At 43.4% G+C, this 23,502-nt stretch overlaps 1 protein-coding gene across 1 annotated transcript in view; it reads left to right on the forward strand.

The window, feature by feature from the left end:
• The window catches only part of LOC125464703 (ras-like protein family member 10B), a 183,454-nt gene that overhangs the window by 145,762 nt on the left and 14,190 nt on the right, over nucleotides 1-23,502 (forward strand). The gene's annotated exons all lie outside the window — the stretch shown is intronic.

Raw genomic sequence — 23,502 nt, forward strand, 5'->3', positions numbered from 1 at the left:
TAGAAATAATGACATGTCTTAAAAAATATATATTGGCTGCATATGAGTTAATGTCAGAATTATGTGGGCAATAGATTCAGAAAGTGAGGAAACAACCTGGGCAAACCAATTTGTAAGAGTTAAGTAAAAATAATTTTAACATGTGGACATGAGCGTCATCTGCTGAATCCACGTAAAAAGTCCTCAGAGAGATTACTATTTTAGAGGAATTTAGAAACTTTACAGCCATCTATACTGAGGGCACTTGTTGAAGAACAAAGATAGCTAACTGCTGGACTAGACAGTCAGCAATAATGGCTGACAATTACACACTGCTCCATAAAACAACCATTTTTCTGTACCTCTCATAAATTTGGAAGGGCTACACATTGGAAGAGTGAAAAGAAGGCAGTTAACCACAGTAAGGAATGGATAGCAGAGAATGCCCCCGGCGGGCCCCAGCTCTTCACGACGTACAGAAGTGATCTCGGTGAGGGAACAAAATGCAACATTTCCAAATTTGCTAACAACAAAACTGGAAGGTAATGGGCATCATGAAGAGAATGCAAGGAGGTTTTGATAGCAAAGAAACGGGAAGGCAGCTTATTCACTGAATGGATATAAACTGAGAGACGCCTGTGTAACAGAGACCCGGGTGTCCTTGTCGCTGAAGATGAGTGGAACAGGCAGTAAAGGAGGCAAATGGTCTGTTGGCTTTCATAGTGAGAGAACTTGAATACAGGAGCAGGGATGTCTTGGTGCAATTACACACGGCCTTAGTGAAACTAGAGCACTGTGTGTGTCGCTTTAGTCTCCTTCTCTGACAAAGGAGAGAGTACAGCGATGGTTTAGCAGATGGATTCCTGGGATGGCAGGACTCACCTTTGAGGAAGGGATGAATCGGTCATGATCACATTTGCTGGAGTTCAAGAGAATAATGGAGATCTCATGGAAACCTATTAAATTGCAACAAGACTAGACAGAGTAGATGCAGATGTTCCCAATGATGGGGAAAGTCTAGAACCAGATGTCATAGTATAAAGATAAAGAAAAACTATGTAGGATTGAGAGGAGGAAAAATTTCTTCACTCAGCAGTTGGTGAGACTGTGGAATCTACTATCACAGAAAGCAGTGGAGGCTAAAAAGTTGTTTGACTTCAGGGAGGAGTTGGATATGGCTCCTGGGGCTAAAGGGCTTAAGGGATAGGGGGGGAAAACAGGCTATTGAACGAAGAACAATACCGCACAGGAACAGGCCCTTCGGCCCGTCAAGCCTACGCTGCCACATTTTTCCCTCCCATGCTAAAACTGTCTTCACTTACAGGATCCAGATCCCTCTATTTCCCTCCTATTCATGTATTGTCCAGGAGCTTCTTGAATGCTGCTATTGTATCTGCTTCCATCATCTCCCCTGGCAGCACGTTCCTGGCACTCACCACCATTTGTGTGAAAAATGTGCCTCACACATCTATTTTAAGCTACCCTCCTCGCACCTTAAACCTGTGTCCCCTAGTAATTGACCCTTCCCCCGCCCCGGGAAAAAGCTTCATACATTCCACTCTATCCATGCCATTCACAAACTTATAAATTTCTAATAGGTCGCTCCTCAAACTCCGTGTTCCAATGAAAACCAATCCAGTCGATCCAACCTTTCTTCACAGCTAAAATCCCCCATACCAAGCAGCATCCTGGTAAATCTTTTCTGTGCCCTCTCTAAAGCACATTCAGATCATTCTGGTAGTGTGGTGACCAGGACTGTGCGCAATATTCCATGTGTAGCCGAACTAATGTTCTGTAAAAGTACAGCATACAGTGTCAATCCTTATACTCAATGCCTCTTCCAAAATAGGCAAGCATGCCAAGCTGCTGCCACCTTCATTGATCTGCACACCTGCACACCCAGATCCCTCTGCATATCAACACAGTTAATGGTTCTGCCATTCACGGTATAATTTCCACCTGGACTTAACCTTCCAAAATGCATCACCTCACATTTGTCCAGATTAAACTCCAGCTGGCATTTTACTGCCCATGCCTCTGACTGATCGCTAGCCTGCTGTATCCTCTGATAATCTACTTCACTACCCACAACTCCAACTTTTGCATTGTCCACAAACTTACTAATTAGACAAGCTACGTTTTCTTCCAAATCATTTATGTAGATCATGAACAGCAGAGGTCTCAGCACTGATCCCTGTGAAACACCACTAGTCACAGTCCTGCATTCTGAAAAGCATCCTTCCATCACTACCCTCTGCCTCCTATGACTAAGCTAGTTCTGTATCTATCTATCATTTGTACCAGTCCGCCATGACAGACCTTGTCAAACGCTTTACTAAAGTCCATGTCAACAACCGCTTTTCCCTAAACAATCATCTTCATCACCTCCTCAAAAATACACGATCAAGTTAGTGAAGCACAACCTCCCCTGCACATAACCATGCTGTCTATCGCTAATAAGTCCATTTGCTTCTGAAAGTGTTATATCTTCTCCCCGAGAATCTTTTCCCATAATTTCCCTACTACCAATGTGAGACTCCCAGGCCTAAAATTTCCAGGATTATCCCAGCTACCCTTCTTAAACAATGGGCCAAATCTGGCTATTCTCCAGTTCTCTGGGACCTCATGTGTGGCCAAAGAGGATACAAAGATGCTCTGGCAATTTGTTCTCTTGCATCCCTCAATTTTCTGGGACAGATCCCATCAGGACCAAGAACTTATCTGCCTTAATACTTGTTTAAGATGCACAACGCTTTTTCCTTTTTAATAGCAACTTGGCTTAGAAACTCAACATTCCCTTCCCTGAGATTATCCTCTACCAATTCCTTCTCTTCAGTGAATACTGACACAAAGTATTCATTTAGGACCTCACCTACCTGGCTGTTGATGATGCGATACAATCATTCCGAATAGTGACACAAACTCAAAGGGCCAAATGGCCTACTTCTGGTACAATTTTTGATGTTTCTATGTTAGGCTTCAAGGTGATTTAGGTAAGTGAACAAAGTGACCTTGGAGTACTGGTTCATAATTCATTGAAAGTAGAGTGCCAGGCAGATAGGATAGTGAGGACAGCATTTGGCTTGGCTTTATTGGTCAGTGCATTGAATATAGGAGTTGGGAGGACCTTGGAGTGCAGGTTCATAATTCATTGAAAGTAGAGTGCCAGGCAGATAGGATAGTGAGGACAGCATTTGGCTTGGCTTTATTGGTCAGTGCATTGAATATAGGAGTTGGGAGGTCATGTTACAGCTGTAGAAGACATTGGTTAGAACGCTTTTGGAATACTACATTCAATTCTTGTCTCCCAGTTATCAGAAGGATGTTGTGAAACTCAAAAGGGTTCAGAAAAGATTTGCAAGGATGTTGCTGGGGTTGGAGGTTTTGAGCTGTAGGGACAGAGTGAATAGGCTGGGGTTATTTTCCCTGGAGCATCAGAGGCTGAGGGGTGACCTTATAGTGGTTTATGAAATCATGACGGACATGGATAGGGTGAATAGACAAGGTCTTTTCCCTGGGGTGGGGGAGTCCAAAACCAAAGGGGCATAGGTTTAAGGTGAAAGGGGAAAGATTTATAAGAGACCTAAGAGGCAACTTGCTCACACAGAGGGTGGCACGTGTTTGGAATGAGCTGCCAGAGGAAATGGTGGAGGCCGGTGCAATCACAACATTTGTAAGGCATCTGGATAGGTACATAAACAGGAAGGATTTAGAGGAAGATGGGCCAAATGCTGGCAAACGGGACTAGATTAATTTAGGATGTCAGGTTGGCATGATCAAGTTTGACCGAAGGATTTGTTTCCATGCTGTATATCTCCATAACTCTATGGCTCTAAGTGGACTGAGTGGTTAAACACAGGGAAGATGCAGTATAAGATGGCTAAAAGTGAGATGCAGTATAAGATGGCTAAAAGTGAAGTTATCAACTTCAGTGTAAAACAAAGGAAGAGTATTATTTAAATGGTGATATATTGGGAAGTGTGGATATACAACAGTTTCTGGGTGCCCTTGTATATATGTCAATGTAAGTAGGCAGATGCAGCAAACAGTTAGAAAGGCAAATGGTGTATTGACTTCCATTGCAAGAGGATTTAAGTTTAGAAGTAGGGTAATGTCTTACAGCAGTTATATGAGGCCTTGGTGAGAACACATCTGGAGTATCCGTGCAGTTTCCCTGCTGAAGGATGGCTGTATTTGCCACAGACAATGTGCAATGAAGGTTGACTAGGCTGATACCAGCGATGGCAGTAACAGTACTATGAGGAGACAATGGTTCGACCGGGTCTGCATTCACTGGAGTTTAGAAGGATGAGAGCGGATCTGATTGAGACATAAGATTCTAGCAGGGATGGAGAATCTGGATGCACGGAGGATGTTTTCCCCGACTGGGCTGTCCAGAACCAAGAATTGCCGTCTCAGGGTACGGTATAGGCCAAATAGGTCCGAGACGAAGAAAAATTCATACGCCTCAAAAAGGGTGGTGAACCCATGGTATACTCCACCACAGCAAGTGACAGAGGCCCAATCACTGAAGGGAAAGCACTGGGGTGGAGGTGAAAATCAAAGGCTGAACTGTTTCCATAGTAACAAGGGAGACCATTCAGAATGCTGGAAGCTGAGGGAATTCCAGGGGATAAATTGGAGTATGTAAGAATGAATCAGGAAAGGGAAATCAAAAGGAAAACGCTACAGATCAAATTTAACTACAAGGAAGTGACTGGAGATAATCACATCTGTGAGTGAAGTATATGGGGTAGATGAGAGATATAAAGGGGATTGTCTATAGGGAAGATACCTCCTTTAAAGAATACTTACAGGTAAGATATTGGTGGGAAAAGTAACTGTTTTTAGTTATCACAGACTAAATTGATACACAATCTGATCTAACTTTATGTCTAAAGTTTTTCAAGACATGACTATAAAATAATTGAATTCAACTTAATACCTCTAAAACAATGAGTTTTGGAGAGATACCATCAGACTCTTAAAATTACGTTTAAAGCACAAGATCATAAAAACCCACATGTCTAGGACAGAGGCTTAGATTTCTGACTATTTGCAACCAGACATTGTCCAGATGAATATAAAGGGTTTAGGCCATTGAATTGGCTATGGGATCATGAGATTAGAGGTCCACTAAAATTGATTAAGGAGAAGATTTTGAAACGAAAGACAAATTCACAATGTTGGATCATTTAAGCACATTTCCAGGAAGACTCACACAAGCATGAGGATAGCACAAAAGCATTTGAAGGTTCCACAAGTGAAAATGAACAAACACAACTGGAATGTTTCAAGTAGGAGATGATGCATTGAACTTGTTGCTTTACTTGGCATGCATGCAGAAATGTAGAATTGAGGCTAAAATCAGGTCAGCAATAATCTTATTGAATGACAGAGCAAGTCTGAAAGGCCGAGGGGCCTACTCTCGATCCTCGTTTTCTGAAATAGTTTCATTGTAAGGAGGATGATGAAGAGGAACAAGTGGATCAGTTGGTAAGTGCATTGGAAGGTGACACAGGCAGTAAGAGAGAGGTAGATTGAGAACCTCTCCGAATGAACCTCTTACAATTCGATTAGCCATCGCAGAAATACTGGATCAATTAGATGCTGTGTTCTAGGCTCATTTGGACTCTCAGAAGTAGAATTGAAGAAAGTCATTAATATCCTCAATTATTACACACCCTCCATTAATCTTAAAGCACAAGGAATGTTAAAATTTCATAAAAACCACAGTAATTAAATTGGCACAAGACAACAGCCAAAAGTTAGCAAGAAGATTTGTATCAATTTCTGACAGACACTTCATAAAAAACATATGAATTTGCAGGGAATTAATCACCTGTGAGGACAGATTTTTCTGGCTCCCAGTTAGTGAGGTGATCTTTGTTGGTAGACTCCCACTTTGCTCCCTCTTCCCTTTCGTAGCTACCGGATTCTCCACCACACCCACTCATCGCAGTCGCTGGTTTCTCCCCCATCACCTTTCCCACCTTTGCAGTCACTTGCACCTGCCCCCCTCCCTCTTTGAAGCCTCTCATTTCTTCCCCACCCCGCTCTTCTATCTAACCACCCACCTCTTGCCTCAACCAGCAGACTGACTGCTCCCCCACTGCCATGCCAGGCATTCGCATTGCCCCCCCCCCCGTCAACCGACTCATTCCCTGCCTCCCTCCGCCCTGGCCTCGCCAACCAGGTTGACCATCCCTCTTTGCCAACTCACGCTCCTCCAATCACAGGCTGTTATTCTGCGATGCTTGCTCCCTAGTAAATGTATCAGCAGGAAACATGTGTCAGGAGTAGCCGTTGATGGAACCAATAGGATCTTTTCAAAATTTCTCAGCAGTACATTCTGGTGGGGGAGGCTTTTCCTGATTGGCCAGACCCTGTATTTATTTTTTATTTTGAGGCAATTGCTGTCCCTGTGTATTTTGACTGCTGCTGGATGTGAGTAACCCAGAAATCAGACTGAGTAATTTTACGTGGCGCTAACATTATGCAGGAGGCTTTCGGAACGGATTGGAAAAGATCAGCTGGACAGGGAGAGTTTACAAATGAAGAAAGGCTGAGGAAAAGGAAAGATCAGGGCAATTCACTGAATGTAGTCAGGAAAAGGCAGAGAGACTGGGCTGGCCACATCTGCAGAGGAAATGCTACACCATGAAGATTACAAAGAAAAAGAGCGAGTTATTGGAAAATGACAAGATGGAGTCAGGGAGAAGCCAAGAATCTGCTTTTGGAAAAGCACTCATGATGATGATTTGGAATATCAGCGTTGTATTATGGCCTGGCCTTAATGGAGACATGTAGATGAGTGAGGAAATTTCCCAACTCATTGGATTGCCTCTCCAAGGCCCACATGTGGTGGAATTATCCTCCTGGGGGAGTAGGATAGAGTGAGACCTGATGTCTCTGGGAGAATATGGGACAAAGCAACAAGGATGACCAACTGCCCAGATAATCTAGTTAAAAGACCCATTTTAGTTCTGTTGGACTTTCACCCAGTTGTAATAAAAGTGATAGGCCTTCTAGCTCCTGCATCCACTCCCCACATCCTTTCACAGTAAAGCATTTTCCTACCTACCCTCAGTGGTCCCTCAGGCTCTCTCTGCCAACTCATTGCCTTCAATGTCAATTCACATAGTATACACTAAGCACAGAGTCAATGAATGCTGTAATGAAATTGACAACATATTGAACTGTTTAATAAAAATCCATTCATAAATCTTTTAAAAAGCAAAACTGTGTTTCCTGCAAGCCCATAAAGTGTCAAGCTGATGATTAAATTCTCAATAACAATGGTTTCAAACACTTCATATCTTTTAAATTGTTCAACTAAACATTACAAAAGAGATCACAGAAGACAATGCATTGTCACAACTTAAAGTTGTCAATCAAACAAAGTCATCAGCTTTATCTAGTAGTGATGACAGAAATCCTGCTGAGATAATCCTTTTGTAAGTCTGGGTTTGCAGCCAAGCATGTATAATGTAGAATTAAAGCTGTGAAATTTATTTTGGTAACAGGGCAAAAATACATGTCAAATGGTTTTACTAAAAAACAAAAAGTTCTGGAGAAATTCAGCAGGTCAGAGGAGGGAGAAATAGAGTTAATATTTCAAGTTTGACATGAATCGAATTGGGGATTTCTGGGTGGGAAAATCTGTGACAGATGGCAAACAATTCGGAAAGATCAGAGATAGTAGGAACTGACGATGCTGGAGAATCTGAGATAACAAGGTGTAGAACTGGATGAACACAGCAGGCCAAGCAGCATCAGAGGAGCAGGAAAGATGACGTTTCGGGTCTGGACCCTTTTGAAAATTCAGTTTGTAAGCAAGAGAGACAAGTTAGAGTATTTTGCAAATGGTGACTCTGAAATGGTGAAGAGATTTGGGTGTCTTAGTCCACAACTTATTAAAAGCTCGTGGACTCCTACAAAAGCCATCAAAAAAGGTTAATGGAATACTGAGGGCTTACTAATAAAATGGACAGGTGTTATGTTTAAGTTAAACTTTAGTCAGACCTCTTCTGAATGCTGTGTTCTAAGCACTGAAGCTCCAGAAGGGTACATTGGAGTAGAAACATTATCTATTCATTACAATAACGCCTTACTTTAAAGGGTAAGTCAGGAGTATGGTTTACATCAACAAGGCTTGCAGACCCTTGACTGAAAATTATTAAGGAATGGTCCAGACAAGGAGGCTAAAATGACAAAAAGTTCCAATAAGGTAAATCAAAATCAAAACCACATCTCTTAAGTTTTGATGACAGCAATTTGGGAAGATAAAGTTCATGCAGAGGAGAAATGTGACAACAGGATAAATTGCTCAAGAAAGTCAGTAGGTCTGGCAATGTTTGTGAAGAGATCTCTCCACAGATGCTGCCAGACCTGCTAAGTTTAATAGTGAAGACCAGACATACAATTGGTAAGTGAACCTCAATATAGTAAAATGCAAGGCAGTACCTTTAGATAGGAAGAGTAAGGAGGCCAAAGATGCATTGAAAATGAACTGTTTAGAAAGGACAGAGGAACAGAGGGATCTGAGGAAACAGATGTACATAGAACATAGAACATTACAGCACAGTACAGGCCCTTCGGCCCTCGATGTTGTGCCGACCTGTCATACCGATCTCAAGCCCATCTAACCTACACTATTCCATGTACGTCCATATGCTTATCCAATGATGACTTAAATGTACCTAAAGTTGGCAAATCTACTACCGTTGCAGGCAAAGCGTTCCATTCCCTTACTACTCTCTGAGTAAAGAAACTACCTCTGACATCTGTCCTATATCTTTCACCCCTCAATTTAAAGCTATGCCCCCTCGTGCTCACCGTCACCATCCTAGGAAAAAGGCTCTCCCTATCCACCCTATCTAACTCTCTGATTATTTTATATGTTTCAATCACCTCTCAACCTTCTTCTCTCTAATGAAAACAGCCTCAAGTCCCTCAGCCTTTCCTCGTAAGACCTTCCCTCCATACCAGGCAACATCCTAGTAAATCTCCTCTGCAAACTTTCCAAAGCTTCCACATCCTTCTTATAATGCGGTGACCAGAACTGTACATAACACTCCAAGTGCGGCCGCACCAGAGTTTTGTACAGCTGCAGCATAACCTCTTGGTTCTGGAACTTGATCCCTCTATTAATAAAAGCTAAAACACTGTATACCTTCTTAACAGCCCTGTCAACCTGGGTGGCAACTTTCAAGGATCAGTGTACATGGACACTGAGATCTCTCTGCTCATCTACACTACCAAGAATCTTACCATTAGCCCTGTACTTTGCCTTCTGGTTACTCCTCCCAAAGTGCATCACCTCACACTTGTCTGCATTAAACTCCATTTGCCACCTCTCAGCCCAGCTCTGCAACTTATCTATGTCACTCTGCAACCTACAGCATCCTTCGTCACTGTCCACAACATCACCGACCTTAGTGTCGTCTGCAAATTTACTAACCCATCCTTCCACGCCCTCATCCAGGTCATTTATAAAAATGACAAACAGCAGTGGACCCAACACCGACCCTTGCGGTACACCACTAGTAACTGGTCTCCAGGATGAACATTTCCCATCAACTACCACCCTCTGTCTTCTTTCAGCAAGCCAATTTCCGATCCAAACTGCTATATCTCCCACAATTCCATTCCTCCGCATTTTGTACAATAGCCTATTGTGGGGAACCTTATTGAACGCCTTGCTGAAATCCATATACACCACATCAACTGGTTTACTCTCATCTACCTGTTTGGTCACCTTCTCAAAGAACTCAATGAGGTTTGTGAGGCACGACCTTCCCTTCACAAAACCGTGCTGACTATCCCTAATCAATTTATTCTTTTCTAGATGATTATAAATCCTATCCCTTATAACCTTTTCCAACACTTTACCAACAACCGAGGTAAGGCTCACTGGTCTATAATTACCAGGGTGTCTCTATTCCCCTTCTTGAACAGGGGAACCACATTTGCTATCCTCCAGTCATCTGGCACTATTCCTGTAGACAATGACGAGTTAAAGATCAATGCCAAAGGCTCGGCAATCTCCTCCCTGGCTTCCCAGAGGACCCGAGGATAAATCCCATCTGGCCTAGGGGACTTATCTATCTTCACCCTCTGAAGAATTTCTAACACCTCTTCCTTATGAACCTCAATCCCACCTAGTCTGGTAGCCTGTATCTCAGTATTCTCCTCGAAAATATTGTCGTTTTCTAGAGTGAATACTGTTGAAAAATATTCATTTAGCGCTTCCCCTATCTCATCTGACTCCACACACAACTTACCACTACTATCCTTGATTGGGCCTAATCTTACTTTCGTCATTCTTTTATACCTTAAATACCTATAGAAAGCCTTAGGGTTTACCCTGATCCTATCCGCCAACAACTTCTCATGTCTCCTCCTAGCTCTTCTGAGCTCTCTCTTTAGGTCTTTCCTGGCTACCTCATAGCCCTCAAGTGCTCTAACTGAGCCTTCACATCTCATCCTAACATAAGCCTTCTTCTTCCTCTTGACCAGAGATTCCACGTCCTTCGTAAACCATGGCTCCCGCACTCTACAGCTTCCTCCCTGCCTGACAGGTACATACTTATCTAGGACACACATTTCTAATGTGCACATCCCCTGCAGTTTCTTTCCCCATCCTACGCTCCCTAAATCTTGCCTAATCTCATCGCAATTGCCTTTCCCCCAGCTATAACACTCGCCCAGTGGTATACACCTATCCCTTTCCATCACTCAAGTAAACATATCAGAATTGTGATCGCTATCACCAAAGTGCTCACCTACTTCCAAATCTAACACCTGGCCAGGCTCATTACCCAGTACCAAATCTAATGTGGCTTCGCCCCTTGTTGGCCTATCTACATACTGTCAGGAAGCCCTCCTGCACACACTGGACAAAAACTGACCCATCTATCGTACTCGACCTATAGTGTTCCCAGTCAATATCTGGAAAGTTAAAGTCCCCCGTGACAACTACCCTGTCTCACTCACTCCTATCGAGAATCATCTTTGCTATCCTTTCCTCTACATCTCTGGAACTATTCGGAGGCCTATAGAAAACTCCCAACAGGGTGACCTCTCCTTTCCTGTTTCTAACCTCAGCCCATACTACCTCAGTTGACGAGTCCCCAAACATCCTTTCCTCAACTGTAATACTGTCCTTGACCAACAATGCCACACCTCCGCCCCTTTTACCATCTTCTCTGTTCTTACTGAGACATCGAAATCCCAGAACCTGCAACAACCATTCCTGTCCCTGCTCTATCCATGTCTCCGAAATGGCCACAACATCGAAGTCCCAGGTACTAACCCATGCTGCAAGTTCACCCACCTTATTCCGGACGCTCCTGGCATTGAAGTAGACACACTTCAAACCAACTTCTTGCTTGCCGGTGCCATCTTGCTTCCCTGAAACTTTATTTCGGACCACCCTACTCTCAACCTTTTCTAAAGTCGAACTACAATTTTGGTGCCCATCCCCCTGCTGAATTAGTTTAAACCCACCTGAACAGCCTTAGCGAATTCCCCCCCCCAGGATATCGGTACCCCTCTGGTTCAGGTGAAGACCATCTTGCTTGTAGAGGTCCCACCTACCCCCAGAAAGAGCCCCAATTATCCAGGAATCCAAAACCCTCCCTCCTGCACCGTCCCTGTAGCCACGTGTTCAACTCCTCTCTCTCCCTATTCCTCACCTCACTAGCATGTGGCACGGGCAACAAACCAGAGACAACAACTCTGTTTGTCCTAGCTCTCAGCTTCCATCCTAGCTCCCTGAATTTCTGCCTTAAATCCCCATGTCTCTTCCTACCTATGTCGTTGGTGCCAATGTGGACCACAACTTGGGGCTGCTCCCCCTCCCCCTTAAGGATCCCAAAAACACGATCAGAGACATCGCGCATCCTGGCACCTGGGAGGCAACACACCAACCGTGAGTCTCTCTCGTCCCCACAGAACCTCCTATCTGTCCCCCTAACTATGGAGTCCCCAATGACTAATGTTCTGCTCCTCTTCCTCCTTCCCTTCTCAGCAGCAGGGACAGACTCTGTGCCAGAGACCTGTGCCCCACTGCTTTCCACTGGTAAGTCGTCCCCCCCAACAGTATCCAAAACGGTATATTTATTGTTGAGGGGAATGGCCACAGGGGATCCCTGCACTGCCTGCCGGTTCCCTTTCCATCCCCTGACCGTAACCCATCTGCCTTTTTCCTGTATTTGAGGAGTGACTACCTTCCTGTAACTCCTCTCAATAACTCCCTCTGCCTCCCGAATGATCTGAAGTTCATCCAGCTCCAGCTCCAGTTCCCTAACGCGGTTTTCAAGGAGCTGGAGTTGGGTGCACTTCCCGCAGTTGTAGTCAGCAGGGACACTAGTGGTGACCCTTACCTCCCACATTCTGCAGGAGGAACATTCAACTGCCCTGACCTCCATTCCCATTATTCTAACTTCCCAAGACTTAAAAAATAAAGAATAAAAAATAAACTTGTTACCTTACCAATCAGGCACACAGAACCTTTTTTTTTAAAGATTCAAAAACAGTGACTCACCGGCTTCCGGACAGGCCCCTGCTCAAAGCTCCTGCTCGCGCTGCTGCAACCAGAAAATGTTTAGAAGTCTTTAACCTTGTATTCAACCTGAATCTGTAACCTGTTGGCCTGGAATAATCCCCAGGTTACCAGACCATCAAACTGGGAGATCAGCCTGTTCAATGGACAGTGCAGGAGGGCATGCCAGGAGCAGCACCAGACATTCCTAAAAATGAGGTGTCAACCTGGTGAAGCCACCAAAATGGCACTATTTTCACACCAAACAATGTAAGCAGTTTGCAAAGGAAAGAACTAAGCGTTTCCCACAGTGAATGGATCATCTTTAAGCTCAGCAGGCCTGCCACATCGAGTTGTGAATAGCGGTGGACAATTAAGCATCTAACAATTAACAGGAGGATGCAGGTTCACAAATTTTCACTGATGGGGAAGCCCAGCACGTCGGTGCAAAAGATAAGGCTCAAGAAATTGCAAATATCTTCAGCTGGAAGTGCCGTGTGGATGAACCATCTCAGCCTCTGCCTGAGGACCCCAGCAACACAGATGTCAGTGGTCACCCAAATTGATTCACTCTACATGACAGCAAGAAAGATCTGAAGGTATAGGATATTATCATCCCAGACAATCCCAGTGATTGGAACGATGACTGTCATAAAAATTACGGAGTGGTACTGGTGAAGCTACAAATGTGTTCCTTAGAAAGACACGAGAACTGAAAGGTTATACCTATCAGGAGAAACAAATGAACAGAATAGGGGTGTCAATGATAATGGGATCTGCAGATGCTGGAGAATCCAAGATAATAAAGTGTGAAGCTGGATAAACACAGCAGGCCAAGCAGCATCTCAGGACCACAAAAGCTGACGTTTCAGGCCTAGACCCTTCATCAGAGCTCAAGAAATTGCAAATATCTTCAGCTGGAAGTGCCGTGTGGATGAGCTCTGATGAAGGGTCTAGGCCCGAAACGTCAGCTTTTGTGGTCCTGAGATGCTGCTTGGCCTTCTGTGTTCATCCAGCTTCACACTTTATTATCAGGGGTGTCAATGTTTCAGTTCCAGTGACCCTTCTTCAGAAATCAGTTCATGGGACCCAAAATGATGACACTGCTTTCTCTCTCCAACAATTTCTGTTTTTTGTTACAGATTTCTGGAAGACCATAAGATATGCATGCAGAATTAGGCGTTTCAGCCCATCAATTCTACTCTGCCATTCAGCCATAGCTGACATATTTCTCAAACCCATTCTCCCGCCTTCTCCCAATAACCTTTGATCCCCTTTCTAATCAAGACCCTGTGGAAGAAAACAGTCAGTGACTTGGCCTCTACAGTCTTCTGTGGCAGTGAGTTCCTCAGATTCACTACTTCCCAGCTGAAGAAATTCCTCTTCATCTCAGTTCTAAAGGATTGTCACTTCACTCTGAGGCTGTGCCTTCAGGTCCTGGTCTCTCCTACTAGTGCTAACATCTTCTCCACATCCACTCTACCCAGGCCTCTCAATATTCTGTAAGTTTCAACAGATCCCTTCTCATCCTTCTAAACCCCATCACATACAGACCCAGAGGCTTCAACTGTTCGTCATATGTCAAGCCCTTCATCCTGGGTTCTTTATTGCAAACCTTCTCTGGAACACCTCCAAGGCCAGCCCATCGATCCCTCGGCACTGGGCCCAAAACTGCTCAAAGTATTCCAGATGCGGTCTGACCAGAGCACTCTACAGCCTCACCAGTACATCTCTGCTTTTGAGTTATAGCTCGCTTGAAATTAATGCGGACATTGCATTTGCTTTCCATGTTGCCGACTGAACCTGAATGTTAATTTTAAGAGAATCCTGAACTATGAATCCCAATTTCCATAGTGCTTCAGATTTCTGCAGCCTTCCCCCATTTATAAAATAGTCTAAGCATCTCTTCTTCCTACCAAAGTTCACAACCTCACTCTTTCCCATTTTGTATCCCAGCATCCTCAGTTCTTTGTTTTACTTTTAAACAGAATAGGATTTTATCCTCCAGAAGAGAAAAATTAATTGATGATCTGATAAACAGCTTCGATATTAGGGAACAGTTTGATAGGCCAAATGTACAGCAGATGTTTCCAGATTATGTTCCCAGTGGTTATGATCCCAATTTTTGTTTTGATTTAGTTATCGTGGCGGCTAATCGCTGCTACATATTCATGACAATTGTAAAGGTTCTTTAAAAATAGAAAAACACAATCAATACTGCTATAGAAGACAGTTTTGTAAGAGGACTCTAGCAAAGCGGGAAAGAAGGAAAGTTTAAGTCATCTTTATTTTATTCTGTGAATGGCACTCATACAAGCAACGGTACACACTTTTCACTGTATTTTGCTTTGAATGTACGTGGCAATAAGGGATATTCAGTTCAAACGAAGGCACAGGCTATTTTTCAGCCACATTTGTTGATGATACAAAAGTGCACAGGAAAAGAAGTAGTGAGGAGGTTCGAACGAGTCTCCTGGAGGGTATAGGTAGTATGAGTAAGTGAACAAGGAATGGGCAGATGGAAGATAATTTGGAAAAATGTGAACTGGCCACTTTGGCATGAAGAATAGGGAAGCTGCAATTCATTTAAGTGAGAGGCTGCAGAATGCTGTGGAACAGAGTGACCTAGGTATCCTGGTACATGAATTAGAGATTCTGGTATGAAGGCACAGAAGCGATTAGGAAGGTAAATGAAACATTGACTGTTATTGCAAAGAGGTTAAAGTACAAAAGTAGGGAGGTATTGTTACAACCATACAGAGCATTTTGATGACTCTGTATCTGGAGTACTGTGTACAGCTTTGATTTCCTTGATGGACACACTTGCATTTGGAAGCAGTTCAATGATGGTTCATTTGGCTGAATCTTAGGATGAAGAGTTTGTCTTATGAAGAAAGTTTGAACAGGTTGGGGCTATGTTCATTAGGATTTAGAAGAACAGAGGATCAGGATGTTGCCAGGTATGGAAGGTTTGAGTTATAATGACAGTCTGGATAGACTGAGGCTTTTTTCACTGGAGCATACGTGGTTGAAAGGCAAACTTATAGAGGTTTAGAAAATAATAAGGGGCATAGATAGAGTTAATGGTAGGTGTCGTTTTCTTAGGATGGGCAATTTCAAGACTAGGAAGCACATTTTTAAGAGGAGAGAGTTTTTAAGTAGTGACATGAGGGGGTGGTTTATGTGTTGAAATGATTTTTCTGAGGAAGTGGTGGATGTGGGTATTTTTACAATGTTTAAAAAACGGTTGGATAAGTACATGAATAGAAGAGGTCTGAAGGGGTAGCACGGTGGCTCAGTGGTTAGCACTGCTGCCTCACAGTGCCAGGGACCTGGCTTTGATTCTGGCCTCAGGTGACTTGTCTGTGTGGAGTTTGCACATTCTCCCCGTGTCTGCATGGGTTTCTGTTGGGTGCTCCACTTTCTTCCCACAGTCCAAAGATGTGCAGGCTAGGTGGATTGGCCATTGGAAATTGCCTGTAGTGTTCAGAGCTGTGTGGGCTAGCCATGGCAAATGCTGGGTTACAGGAATGGTCCTGGGCGGGGTGCTGTTTGGAGGGTTGGTGTGGGTTTGATGGGCCAAATGGCCGATTTCCACATTGTAGGGATTCTATCCTATAGGATATGGAGCAGGTGGGACTAGTTTAGTTTGGGATTGTGTTTGGCATGGACTGGTTAGGCCAAAGGGTTTGTTTCTGGCTGCATGACTCTATGAGTCTATTGCTCTATTGAAACAGATTATGCAGGACTTGACAGGGTGGAAGCTGACAGGATGTTTCAGCTCGTGGGGGAATCTAGAACAACAGGCCGCAGGTGTTACATTTAAAACAGAGAAGAAAAGCGATTTCTCCTCTCAGGGGACTATTTTTGGAATTCCCAACCTCAGAGAGCAATGTAAGCTATTTCATTGACTCTGTTCAAGACTGAGTTAGAGAATGTTTCAATGGTCAAGGCAGTCAAGGGTTTGGCAGGTGAAGGCAGTAAAGTGAAGTTAAGGGCATAATCAGAATCAGCCATGATGTTTGTGAATGGCAGGTTAGACCTGATGGGCTGAATGGCCTCTCTCTTTCTTAGGATGTTATGCGCATTGAATTTGAAGACCTTTGTGATCTCCATAGGATGTGTAGAACACCAGATAAATGCAAATCAATGTTGTTTGCTCAGTTAATTTGGGAACTAGTGAGCACTTACTAGGGAGCCCAGGCTTGGGGAATCAAATCTTCTGCAGTAGTTGTACATTTCATCACTGTCTTTCACATGTAGCATTTCATAACAGGGAAACAGAAATAAGCCATTGTCCATCACCTGCAAGATAGAATCTACCCATATATTGAAAGACAGCATGAACTGGGGAAAGGGCGTGCAGGAGCAGAAGAAGCTGGGTGTTTATGTGCTCACATCATTGAAGGTGGCAAGTTAATATATCACAATAATGTTATCGGCTTTATTAATGGGGGCTTAGAGTACAATGGCAAGGAAGTGATTCTGAAATTGTAAAAAGCACCTGTTAGAACTCAAGTGGAGTATAGTTTACATTTGTGGGCAAAATTATTGGAAAGATGTGAATGCATTGGAGACAGTTGCAAGAATGGCTTCAGGAATGAGAAACTAAGCCTTTAAAATGGTTAAATTGATTCCAGTGCCTTGCGGGTGGTTAGGCGTTATTGCAAGGTGAAGAATCAGGAATACAGAAACCAGTGGCATATTTTTTGAAGAAGTTGAACCAATGCCAGAAGAAGTGCTCTACAGTTGAAGAGAAGACCAGGATTGTTACTGGTTCTGAAACATTTTTAAAATTGAACAATCTTGTATATTTCAATAGAATCATCTTTCATTCTTTCATCACAATCACAAAGAAACACTAATGTACACTGACCTTCAATGTTTGGTGTTTATAGAGAGATTTACACCTTAAACAGCAGGATTTTGATGGAGTTTGCTAATTCAACTGTACTAAGCAAGAATTGTTTTTATCTTGAGCAAACATTAGGGAATTGCAGTTGCCTTATCAAGAGTGAAATTGTCATAGAATAGGTTATAAATTAGAAAGGGAAAAATGAGAAATTGTATAAATTCTGCATTAAGAACTGGAGAGGATATAACAATGTAATTTTGTGTTTTATTGCTAAAATTTCATCTTTACCTCAGAAATGATATTTCATCTGCTTCGAGGGTGGAGACAAGCAAGGACTGCTTACATTTCATTTGGAATAAAGCTGGGAAAATGGATGCTTGGACAGTGTTATATTACAGTGAAGATACCGGGTATTTTTTCAACTTAAGGGTTAAGAAGGCCATGTAACTTTTGGAGAAATTGGATCTGATACTTTGAGACAAGGAGGCAACAGGGGCCTTTGGAATTTAAAAAGCTGAATGCTAACAGTTTTTGGTTGGTTAGCTGAGTTGGCTAGACAGCCACTTCATAATGTAACATAATGCCTACACTGGAGGTTCAGTTCCCACACTGACTGAAGTTACTGTGAAGACTGAGATGCAGTGACCCTCAGCTCCCAGAAAAGAGCAGCCCTATGGCCTGGTAAGGCTATGGGGACTTTACCTTTATTATTCCTATTTGTTTGCATTTAATGTTAATAGAAATATTTTTGTGCTAAATTTACAATGATCTTCAGTGCTTGCTCAAGATGCCATTTCTTCTATCTGTTTGTTTATTCTTCCTCTGTTCTCTAAGACACTGTCTATTCTCAGCTACAGTTCCATGATTATCAAAGAAATTTCTTACTGTTTAATCTTCATGTATTGGATTTTTCACTTCAAAAGAAGGGGAAACATTATTCATTGTAGTCCAAATCTACCTGGCTGCCTCTGGCCACAGTGACTAATTCACCAGGTAATGCCTTGCTCATTTCTTTCCACTCCTGTTAGCAGATGTCAAGAATTCTCAGTGACACTGAATATTTAATTCCAAACATCCTTGCTGCTTCAGTATTTTTATTTGATTTGATCGCCACGTATCTGGGTGCAGTGAAAAGTTTTGTTTTGCATGCAGTATAGGCAGATCATAGCACACAAAGGGCATTAGGGTAATAGAACAGAGCAAAGAGAGCAATGTTGTGGCTGCGGAGAAGGCGCACAGAGAATACGATCAATGTTAAATTTAAAATTTGAGAGGTCCACTCAGAAGTCAAATAACAGCAGGGAAGAAGCTATTCTTGAATCTGTTGGTACTTGTGTTTAAGCTTTTGTATCTTCTGCTTGATGGAAGAGGTTGGTAGAGATTATAACTGGAATGGGAAAAGTCTTTGGTTATGCTGACTACCTTCCTGAGGCAGCAAGAAGTATAGGAGTCATTGGATGGAAGGCTGGTTTGCATTTTGGACCGGCTTGTGTTCACAACTGTTTGTAGTTTCTTATGGTCCTGGGCACAGCAATTGCTGTACCAAGCCATGATGCCTCTGGGTAGAATGCTTTCTATGCTGTATCTATAAAAATTGTAAGAGTCCTTGAGAACATACTGAATTCCCTTAGCCTCCTGAGGCATTGTTGTGCTTTCTTGACCACAGCGCTAACGTTTGTTGGTGATCGTAACTCCTAAGAACTTGACGCTCTTGACCATCCCCGCCTCAGCACCACTGATGCAGGCAGGAGCGTCTCCTCTACCCCCCTTCCTGAAGTCAATGACCAACTCCTTCATATTGCCGATGCTGAAGGAGAGATTGTTATCTTTAAATCACGGCCACCAAACACTCTGTAGCTTTCCTGCATTCTGTCTCATCATTTTTTTGATGTCCGGCCTGCAATGGTGGTGTCATCACCAAACTTGTAGACGGAGTTAGGATGAGAGTTGGTCACACAGTCATGAGTGTACAGGGAGTATAATAAGGGGCTGAGTGCACAGCCTTATGGGGCATCAGTGTTGAGAAATATCGTGGAGGTGGTGCTGTAGCATACCCTCTCAGATTGCAGTGCTGGGAAGGGGAGGCTAATCCCCTCTGATAGTTAAAATTGAAAAACAAGACCCCAATCTTTTAACGGTGGGAGTAGGGGTCCCCTGCTAATAATTAAAACCAAAACTTCCAGAGAAGCTGGCCTCACCTTGTAATCTGCTGAAACAAACAGGAAAAATGGCATAACCTCCCAGTCTGTCATAAAGGAGAGGTTAAATGAAATGAAATCCTTTCCTTTACTAAGCAACAAGTAACAATTTATTTATTTTAACCCTAAAAGTGAACAAATTAACAGAACTACCAACAAACCAAACAATTGCCCCCCAACTAATAACTATTCCCTAACTGAACAAAATTCTCCGGGTATGCTGTTCCAATCCACACAAGTCCCACTTTTATAAACGCAAGTAATAAGAAAACTAAATTAAAACTTAGACTCTCAAAGTCCATTCAGGGTGTGTCTTCTGGAATTTTCTGCCTTATCTGCTGTCTCTCCAGTCATAAATGCCTTTCTTCTGCTGATCCTTCTGTCAGGGATGTTTTCTCCGTGAAGTCTTCTGTGAGGATTTTCAGTTAGAAGTGCCTTGGTACCTTTTGTGGGTAGATGGTACTTTCTCAGAGAGCTTAGAGATTTCTGTGAGAGCTAGATGCTTATTCTTCTGATGATGGTTTGCTCTCCTCCGATTTTCAAAAACCCTCTTCTTATATACCTTGGATGACATCGATTTTCCTACAATAGCAGAGGTCTGAGGTTGTCAAAACCATTAGATTTAAGTTCAATTGGTTTTCAATCTCTTAAATGTTTGGTTTAAGTTAATTGGCTGATTCCAGCTCATTGCCAAAACATCAAAACAAGCCGAAGGTTTCCAGTCACACAGCTAATTGATACATGTCTCGATTTCAGAGCTGGCTGTACCCATTCAGATGCTTGTAGACACATTTTTGGTGTAAATCTCCAAGCTCAGAAAAGCACTTTACTTCTTAAAGGAACCATACACACTTCCCCCCACCTAGCATTTTTACAACCACGTTCTAGCTTCCTGTATTCTAACTCACGAGTATTCTACACAACTTTGTAACAGCAGTCTCTGGGTCCAGAAGTCGAGGATCAAATTACAAAGGGCAGAGCAGAGATCTAGATCTCGGAGTCTGAAGATTAGTTTGATCGGAATTATGGTGTTGAAGGCAAAGCTGTAGTCAATAGGCAAGAACCTGATGTTGGTATCCTTATAATCCAGATGTTCCAGTGCTGAGTGTAGGGCTTGGGGGGACAATGTCCACCTTGAGCCTGTTGCAACAGTAAGTGAATTGCAAGGGATCGAGTCAGGCTGTGAGGCTAGAGCTGATGTGAGTTATGACTAACCTCTCGAAGCACTTCGGTGAAACAGGTGGGGGCTTTAGAATGTAGTAAGGAGAGGTTAAAGATGTCTGTGAATTTTCCCACAGCTGGTCCGCACAGGATCCATTGGGCCTGTCACTTTCTGTGGGTCCACTTTCAAAAAAGCTGATTTGGCAACTGCACCGATGACTGAGAGAACAGGTACATCCAAGGCTGTCGGGGCAGGTGACACCATTTCACTGACTTTCCGCTCTAAATGAATGTAAAATGCATTGAGCGCATTAGGGAGGTATATGTTATTGTTCATTATTCTGTTCTGCTTTGCTTTGTAGCCCGTTATGTCGTGTAGCCCGTGCCACAACCAGCGGGTGTCCACGTGGTTTGTTTGGGCCTCTAGCTTAGCCTGGTCCTGTCACTTGGCATCTCTAACACCCTTCCAGAGGTCATACTGGATTTCCTGTAGGGGTCAGGGTCGTCTGAGTTGAATGCTTCACACCTGGACTTTCATAGGCAATGGAATTCCCAGTTCATCCATGGTTTCCAGTTGGGGAACATTTGGATTAACTTCTTTGGTTATTTGTTGCCTTAAAACAAAATACTGATATTTGAGAGATAGTGGGAACTGCAGATGCTGGGGAATCTGAAATAACAAACTGTTGAGCTGGATGAACACAGCAGGCCAAGCAGCATCAGAGGAGCAGGAATGCTGACGTTTTGGGCCTAGACCCTTGAAGGGTCCCAACCTGAAACGTTAGCCGTCCTGCTCCTCTGTTGCTGCTTCGCCTGCTGTGTTCATTCAGCTCTACATCTTGTTATAGTTATAGTTGAGTTGTCTGTTGCTGTGCTTAACACAATCTACAACTTGTGTTTCCACAGGGTGGAAATTTTAAATGTACAATGTGCAGAGGTCCTCAAGGAGAAATGCTGGACTAAGATGCAAGCTCAAGGTCAAATCTAAAGTTTCAAATTAAATAACAGATTTAATTGGGAACATTGAAGATTTAATAAACCTGTTAGAAAGGTACATTCAATAATATTTGTAGTGCACACATGCCAGCTCTAAACTTTCTGAATGCATGCTACTCATGATAAATACTGTTGTCACTATCCTCTAAATCCAGAAAACAGTAGGACCTGCATGGTCTAGTGTTGTAAAGGAGAACCATTTCCTAATCTACCTAGAAAAGGCTATTTTAATTGAATGGGAGTTCTGTTATTTCATAACTAATAGTTATAAGATTGTGGTGAACATAGAAATGGACGGTAAAAACTTCAATAAATGTGTGAAGAGAATTTTGTTTTCTTTTCTTCAATAATGGGATCAGGGCGTCACTGGCTAGGCAGCATTTCTTGCCCATCCGTAATTGCCCAGAGGGAAGTTAAGAATCAACCATATTGCTGTGGGTCTATTTCCAGGTCAGACCATGTATGAATGCCAGTTTTCTTCCCAAAAGGACATTAGTGAACCAGATGGGTTTTTACAACAATTAGCAATGGATTCTCGGTCAACATTAGATTATTAATTCCAGATTTTTTAACTGAATTCAAATTCCACCATCTGTAGTGGCGGGATTTGAACCTAGGTCCCCATAATATTAAAGAATATTATCACGCTCCCACAAGAAGCTTGAACAGTTCATCCACTTCACTAACACCTTCCACTCCAACCTTAAGTTTGCCTGGGCTATCTCTGACACCTCCCTCTTCCTGGACCTCTCTGTTTCCATCTGCAGCATCCACCTGGAAACCGATATCCATTTCAAACCTACCGACTCCCACAACTACCTGGCATATTCCTCCCCTCACCCACCTTCCTGTAAAAAGTCCAACCCCTATCCCAATTCTTTCGCCTCCGCCGCATCTGCTCCTGAGATGAGGCATTCCACTCCCGAACATCCCAGATGTCCTCTTTTTTCAAGAACCGCAACTTCCCCTCCACCATGATCGAAAATGCCCTCGGCCATGTCTCCCACATTTCCCGCAACTCATCCTTCACACCCCCATTCGCAAAAACCGCCCAAAGAGAATCCCCCTTGTCCTCACGTACCATCCCACCAACCTCCAAATCCAACACATCATCCTCTGACATTTCCACCATCTGCAATCTGTCCTCACTACCCTTATGTGCTTTCCAGAGAGACCACTCTCTCTGTGACTCCCTTGTCCGCTCTACACTCCTCTCCAGCCCCACCACACCCGGCACTTCTCCCTGCAACCGCAGGAAGTGCTACACCAGCCGCTATACCTCCCCCCATCACCCCCAGCCCAGGCCCTAAGAAGACTTTTCACATCAACCAGATGTTCACCTGCACATCTGCTAATGTGGTATACTGCATCCGCTGTACCCGTTGTGGCTTCCTCTACATTGGGGAAACCAAGTGGAGGCTTGAGGACCGCTTTGCGGAACACCCATGCTCAGTTCGCAACAAAAAACTACACCTCCCAGTCGTGAGCCATTTCAACTCCCCCCCCCCGACACTCCTCAGATGACATGTCCATCCTGGGGCTTCTGCAGTGCCACAACGATGCCACCTGAAGGTTGCAGGAACAGCAACTCATATTCCGCTTGGGAACCCTGCAGCCCAATGGTATCAATGTGAATTTCACAAGCTTCAAATTCTCCCCTGCCCTCCCGCATCCCAAACCAGCCCAGCTTGTCCCCACCTCCCTAATCTGTCCTTCCTCCCACCTATCCCCTCCTCCCACCTCAAGTCCCACCCCCATCTCCTACC

Source organism: Stegostoma tigrinum, chromosome 27, assembly GCF_030684315.1.
Source record: "Stegostoma tigrinum isolate sSteTig4 chromosome 27, sSteTig4.hap1, whole genome shotgun sequence".
Classification (NCBI taxonomy): Eukaryota; Metazoa; Chordata; class Chondrichthyes; order Orectolobiformes; family Stegostomatidae; genus Stegostoma; species Stegostoma tigrinum.